The following is a 7,068-nucleotide window of genomic DNA, read 5'->3' on the forward strand; positions in this document are numbered from 1 at the left end:
CCCCCCCAATACCCTCCGATCACCAAATACCTTACCATGTATGGATGTGAACCCATGCCCTGCCTTGGCCAGGTAAAAGACCCCGCCGAGTCCCTCCCAGCGCGACTTCCCCAACTCCCCTCTCCAGAGTTGCGGAACTTGGCCCTCCAGAGTTGCGGAACCTCCTCCCGGCGCGACTTTCCTGGCTCCCCTTCTCCTGAGTCCTGAAACTTCGCCAGAGAGTACCTTTAATAAATCTTGCCTTGCACCTACCTCGCCTGTTGTTGTTTTTACCTTGCCTGCAAAACTTTACACCTACCACCACATTTTCTTCCTTTCTCACCTTGTCTGAGTCTGTACCTCCTCATATCCCACCCCAGAGTCCCTAATGGGATGTGTGTGTGTGTGTGTGTGCGCGCCCAATGGTGCACAAATGGACCTGAGTGCACATGTGTGTGTACTAGCGTTCACATTCTGCAGGCCCAGAAGATGAGGATTCCACCTAGGGATGGATAGGAAATAACTTCCCAAGGTCCTGGGATACTAATTTCCAAGGCAAACCCAACAGAAGGTATTGGAGCCTCGGCCTACAAGGGCTGAGCCCACCATTACTCCTTGACTCTGCCAGTCCTGTGTCACGAGCCATTCCCTCCTTTCCTCTGGGTGATGTGTTGGATAGGGGTGCACTCAGTGGTTTGCCTTGCCCTGGCTCCTCCTGAGACAGGAATATGCTGGAATGTCTCCTTTCTGTTATGCCCAAGTTTTCGCGTCTGTGAAACCACCAAGGAGCCAACACCGATGTAATCACACGAGGATTTATTGGCAAGCTTAAGCTTGGGCCCAAGTGTACCCGACACAGCGGAGTAGGGACTTGGACCCTGAACCAGATTACAGCCAGAGTTTTTAAAGACAGAGTAGGGGTGGACTTGGCAGTAGGTGATTGGGCCACGATCGCCATCCCTATGTTCTTGTGATTTATTACAGTGTTAAGCTATCCTATTTCTGACATGATTTATTAACCCATAAGCTATCCTATTCCTAAGGTTTTTGGTATGGCGTCTTGTTTGCAAAACCTTAGGTCAGTCTTTCTGGAACCAGGGGTCATTTACTGTTCATAGAGACCTAAGATGGCTGCTGGGGCCAAGATGGCTGCATTTATGTCGAGGCTAGACCTGGCTAGTGCTGAGGTGGGTTCAGCCTTGTTTTTCTTGGCCTCCATACTGTCTAGGATGTCGATGCTTATCCTCGCCCCCATACCACCTCCATGTCTACAACCAGTTATAAACCACCACCTTTTTCAGAGCTCCCAGTGAATAGCTAGGCACAGCCATGGCCCCAGCTCTGAGGTTCATTCCTGGTTCTGACTTCTTACCAGTCTGTGATTCGGGACAAGGCACTGACCCTGCTGGGGTCTTCCCCTTCTCCCCTGTTTCTCCCTGTGATTCCCAACTCACATGGACACATCCTTGTGTAACTCCCTCCCCTGGAGTGTGGCCTGGACTTAGTGATTCACTTCATGCCACAAAAGATGGTAATATTTCCCCAGGTCCCTTCTGAGATTTGATTTGAATAACTCATTGCCCAGCCACGTGTTCACTCTGACCCGTGTCCTCTGTCATATCCCCACACTGGAGAACAAGCCCTTGTGTGGAACCATGACACAGACATGTGCATGTGGCCTGGCCCTTGAGGGACAATGACAGACAGAGAGGAACTCAGGCTTTCGTTAGGAGCCTGCCAACACTCCTGAGTGAGCTGAGGTTCTCTATGAAGCAGGCCCTATTTTGGGATTGACAACAGCCCCAAAGTCTTGAGAGGCTCTTGCAGGATCCCTCAGCTAAGCCCTGCTGGATTCCTGGTTCCTTGAGACGGTGAGACAGTGTTTGTGGGTTAAGCCACTGAGTGTGGGAAGATGGAGTCTCATAGCAGGAGGAGCAGGGCACTGAGACTATTGAGCTGCCCCAACCTTGTCCCTTCCCCCCTACCCTGTTCTCCTCAGCTTCCTCCAACCACCCTGGCCCCTGTCTAACCCCTGAGTCTGCCCCTCTGGTAACTCTGGCAACATCAAGTTCAGTCTCCCAACAATCATTTGCACCTTGGTGCTCTCTGCAGAGCTACATAGACTGGGATTGGTGCAGGGCTGGCTCCTCTCTCTCGTGCTGCACGAAATCTCCCTGTGGCCTCAACACTGTCTTTTCAGACTCCTCACTTGTTGGGAGTTCAGGACCCAGTTGTAGCACCTTGTTCTTTTTCTGTGGAGCAATAGCTCTTTTCATTCACGTTTTTGTTTTCATGTTTTGTCCATCTTCCTCTCTAGACCCTGAGCCCCTAGAGGGAGGACCTGTTTGGCTTAGCAGCATTGGCGCTGAGTGCTCAGGGCAAAGTGGCTGAATAAACAGGTGAGAGGATCTATCCCACCACTGATCAGCTCAATTGTTAGAGCCTAACTGACTTTGATTGTTTGTAAATACTTTTGTTTTATAAGTAAAGTCCATGCCTGTTGTGGGACTCAAATTCAGACCCTGAGATGAACAGCCACATGCCCTACTGACTAAGCCAGCAGGGCACCTCTTTGGAGTTTTAAATGTACTGAGTGATAACTATTTAAGTTAACTCAGTGATTTCAGCATTTGGCAGCTATGTTACATTGTGTTACAAATTACTCCCGTAATTTTAGTAGTGTATCATCGAAGATCTACCCAAAGGATGGTGCTGAGTGGCTGTTGGGAGGTTGAACTCCTCTCCGTGGTCATTCAGGATCCCGCAGTTCCTCCACCATGGGCCTTCTTCCTCCCTAGGAGGTCATGCACCTCTGTAGCCATTGGTAGGAGGGGAGAGAGGATAAAGAAATGCTGGGTGGATATTTCCAGCCAGATCTAGAAGGCCTGAAATGCCCAGCTTTATGCTCATTCAGTTTTTCATTCTTTGTTTTAAAGCCAAGGATTTGTAAGTAGTGATTATGAAAAATCATTTCCCACAAAACATAGAAAATGCTGAGCTGAGTGCCTTTAAAAGTGTGGTGCTTGCTTGTGCCCACTTGGGATAGGATTTGGCATCGAGTTTGCTTGGCTGCTGGCCTGGCTGGTGGTGAGTCAACTTCCTTGTAGCTTTCTCAGCTAGGTGATTGTGCTGCTGGAGGCTGAGGAGACACATTTTTTTTTATTTATTTGAAATTTTTGACAAATTCTGGAGAATAAGAGAGCTACGAGAAGATTAGGGAAAATATCTTAAAGTTCAAAAAAGTTAGGAGTTTTAACCAGAATGTTTGACATCAATCTCTTATGCATTTCTTTTTTTTTTCTTTTAAGATTTTATTTATTTGTCAGTGAGAGATCACAAGTAGGCAGAGGCAGGCAGAGGGAGAGGGAGGAAGGAGGCTCCCTGCCGAGCAGAGAGCCCGATGCGGGGCTCCATCCCAGGACCCTGAGACTATGACCTGAGCCGAAGGCAGAGGCTTTAACTCACTGAGCCAACCAGGTACCTTCTGCGTTTCTATAATGGACACAGTAGATGAGGACTTGTGGTATTTAGTAAGGTAAGCGGTGACTGCAGGCAAGGAGTAGTGGAGAGGATGGATACTTGTTGTCAGGGTTCATGCTGCTGTAGAGGTCCAATTTATGTATTTAAGTAATCTCTTCACCCAACATAGAGCTAGAACTCACAGCCCTAAGTTCAAGAGGTATATGCTCCACTGACCAAGTCAACCAGTGCCCCTCACCTGTCAGATTTCTAAAGATCTAGAAATTGGTTAATACTTTTGAGAATGTAAAAAATTCAGGCATGCCTCTCGGGTACTGGTAAAAATACAAATTTTTCTATTGCCTTTGAAGGGCAGTTTCACAATATCTATGAGAAGTACAAATGTCTATATCCTTTGAACCAGCTTCCCTATTTCTAAGAATTTATTCTTTAGCTACATGCACACATTTAACAAGTACAAGGTCATTTATTGTGGAATTTTTGTGGTGGCAAAGAATTGGCAATAACCTAAATATCCCTCAGTAAGACAGATTTAAAAAATTAGTGAACATCCATACAAAAAAACACACTATAGCCATAAAAATGAAGATCTATGATAATGTGATTTATAATAAAAATATATATTGGTTTTTATTCTCATTTTTGGCGTAGAGTGTTTGGAGTTTATTGGAATTTCTGAAGTTTTGAGTGGTGACCTCTGTGTGTGTGTGTGTGTGTGTGTGTGTGTGACTTTTGTTATGCTAATGAGACGAATTTTAGACCCCACCGCCCCACCCTCAGAGTTTGTAGGCTGGTTGCCAGGGCAGCCAACACCTTGAGAAGAGGGGTTGGAACTACCCTGCCTGTGCCTCCATGCTCCCTGCTGCAACAAGTTTCCTCCAAAGTTTGTAGCCACCTGGGTAGGTTGAGGGGGTCGGCGGCAGCTGCCAGAGACCTACGCTGTGCTGAAAGGCAAGGGCCTCAGCACAGGCACCCTTTACATTGCTGAGAGCCACCTGTCCTGGTTAGATGGCTCTGGATTGGGATTCTCACTAGAATACCCCACCATTGGCTTGCATGTGTTGTCCAGGGACCTAAATACCTATCCCCGAGAATGTTTGTATGTGATGGTGAATGCCAAATTTGGAGAAGAATCCAAAGAATCTGTTGCTGAATTTATTTTTTTTTTTAAAGATTTTATTTATTTATTTGACAGAGAGATCACAAGCAGGCAGAGAGGCAGGCAGAGAGAGAGGAGGAAGCAGGCTCCCTGCTGAGCAGAGAGCCCGATGTGGGCCTCGACCCCAGGACCCTGAGATCATGACCTGAGCCGAAGGCAGCGGCTTAACCCACTGAGCCACCCAGGCGCCCTGTTGCTGAATTTAGATTTGTGCCTAGTGATAATCAGATTTGGAGGTAATGTTCCCTGAAATGTGTGAATGCCAGGCTTTGCATCCTGATCCTGGGGACAAAGATTCAGATGATTATGTTGGAGAAGAATATGTTGTGGGAGCTAATGAACAAGGGACAGGGAGACATCCCTACAATTTATTCCTTTGAAGAAGGATTGTCCATCCCATTCAACAGCAGAAGGCCAAGCCACATTGGAGAGGTTAGAAGAAATGCTTTCTCAGTCTGTGCACAGCCAATATAACATGGCTGAAGTCTGGACAGAAGATTCAGTAAGAGATTATGAAGATGGGATGGAGGCAGACACCACACCAACAGTTGTTGGGCAGTTTGAGGATGCAGATTGTGATCACTGAGAATGATTTATGCTGCTGTCAGATTCTGCTCATAACTAGGAAAGAATTTGGTGTCTCTTCTACTGTGGAGTGGGTGTTGATGAAAGTTTTTTTCCTTCTCCAAAATTTACCTGAATCAGACAGAATATACTGAGATAAAAAGTTGTCACCAGCAGTAGAAACTATGACCTTTATTAATAACAAAGGTGAATTAATTTAACCAAGAGGGTATTTGTAGTTTATCATCTACCCTAAAACTTTCTGTGTATGGGTCCCCTCTGAGTAGGCCTTTAGTTCCCACCTTCATTCTATGCATCTTCTCTAATCTGGTATGCCTATGTGCTGAGAATGTGCAGGCACTTGAAGGCCTAGGTAGACTGGATGGGAGGGATGGAGGGAGGAGGTAAGTTATACCCTTTTAGAGCCTAAAGAACCCCTGACCCCTTAAGAAGAAAACAAAGAGATCTCAGGGAAATCCTGGCCTCTGCTGCTTCTTCACAGGGGTAGTAAGGGTCTTTTTACTAATTGAGAACCAAGATGAATTCATTCAGGCATCTTTAGGGAGCCTCTTGGGAAACATCCTAGCCACATGAAATACCACTAACACGGATGCTTCTGACTAGCTCTTACTCCTTTCACCATGTGTCACCAGTCTGTTAAAAAAAAACAAACCTCTTAAGTTATATCCTCTAATTTGTAACCTCTTTGGCCAGTTTCCATAACAACAAGTAAAATTGAGATGGAGTCCTCAGAGTACTTCAATGATAACTGTTTTGTCTTTGTAACAGTTTAACAAAGAGATCTAGGTTTTCTATTAGGAAAAAAAAAAAAGAGAGATTAGACTTTTAGTCCCACTTTCCTGACCTCCAGGAAAGAGAGAAGGAGGGGCTGGAGGTTGAATCAACTGCCAGTGGTCAATGATATGATCAGTTGTGACTGGAATGAAGCCTTCATAAAAATTCCGAAGTCTGGGGCTTTAGAGAGCTTTTTGGCTGGCGAGCACGTGGAGATGAGGGGAGAGTAGTGTGCCTACAAGAGGGCGTGAAAGCTCTGCGCCCCTTCCCACATATTTTTCCATGAGCATTTCTTCCATTTGGCTGTTCCTGAGTTATATCTTCCTTTAATAAACCAAGGATCTAGTAAGTAAAATGTTTTGTGAGTTCTGTGAGTCATTGTAGCAAATTAATCTTACTCAAGGAAGGAGGGTGTTTGGGAATGTCTGACTTATAGCCAGTTAAGCCAGAAGTATAGGTAAAAACCTGGACTTGTAAGTGGCATCTGAGGGGCGCCTGGGTGGCTCAGTTGTTAAGTGGCTGCCTTCATCTTAGGTCTTGATCCTGGGGTCCTGGGATCTAGCCTTGCATTCGGCTCTCTGCTCAGCAGGAAGCCTGCTTCTTCCTCTCCCACTCCCCCTGCTTGTGTTTCCTATCTTGCTGTTAACTCTCTCTCCCTCTCCCCCCCCACCCCCGTCAAGTAAATAAGCAAAACCTTTAAAAAAAATTAATTGGCATATGAGTCCAAGGAAGGGGACTTTTGGAACCCCCAATCTGTAGTTTTTGGTCAGAAGCACAGGCGATCAGGAGATCACCTGTGGTTGGTGTCTGACGTGGTGTGGGGTGGGGGAGGCAGTCTTGTAGGACTGAACTCTTCTGGTACATAGTGTCAGAATTGAGCTGAATGGTAGGACACTCAGTCGGTGTCCTGAACATTGCTTATTGGGGACGTCCACTCCCCCTACTCCAAACACTCTGGGAATGATGATCAGAGCACCTATTTCAGACCTTTATGTACTGATATGAAGGGTAGAAATTGGTTGTCTGGGACACAAGGGTAGAAGGGAGAATATCTTTTTATCCTTTTGGAACCACATGAAGATTACCTTGAT

The 7,068-nt window shown here is 46.2% G+C and overlaps 1 pseudogene; it reads left to right on the top strand.

The window, feature by feature from the left end:
* The first annotated feature begins 4,311 nt into the window (after positions 1-4,311).
* Positions 4,312-5,204, top strand: LOC122893632 (annotated as a pseudogene).
* Positions 5,205-7,068: the final 1,864 nt, after the last annotated feature.

The sequence above is a fragment of the Neovison vison genome, chromosome 13 (genome assembly GCF_020171115.1).
Source record: "Neovison vison isolate M4711 chromosome 13, ASM_NN_V1, whole genome shotgun sequence".
Classification (NCBI taxonomy): domain Eukaryota; kingdom Metazoa; phylum Chordata; class Mammalia; order Carnivora; family Mustelidae; genus Neogale; species Neogale vison.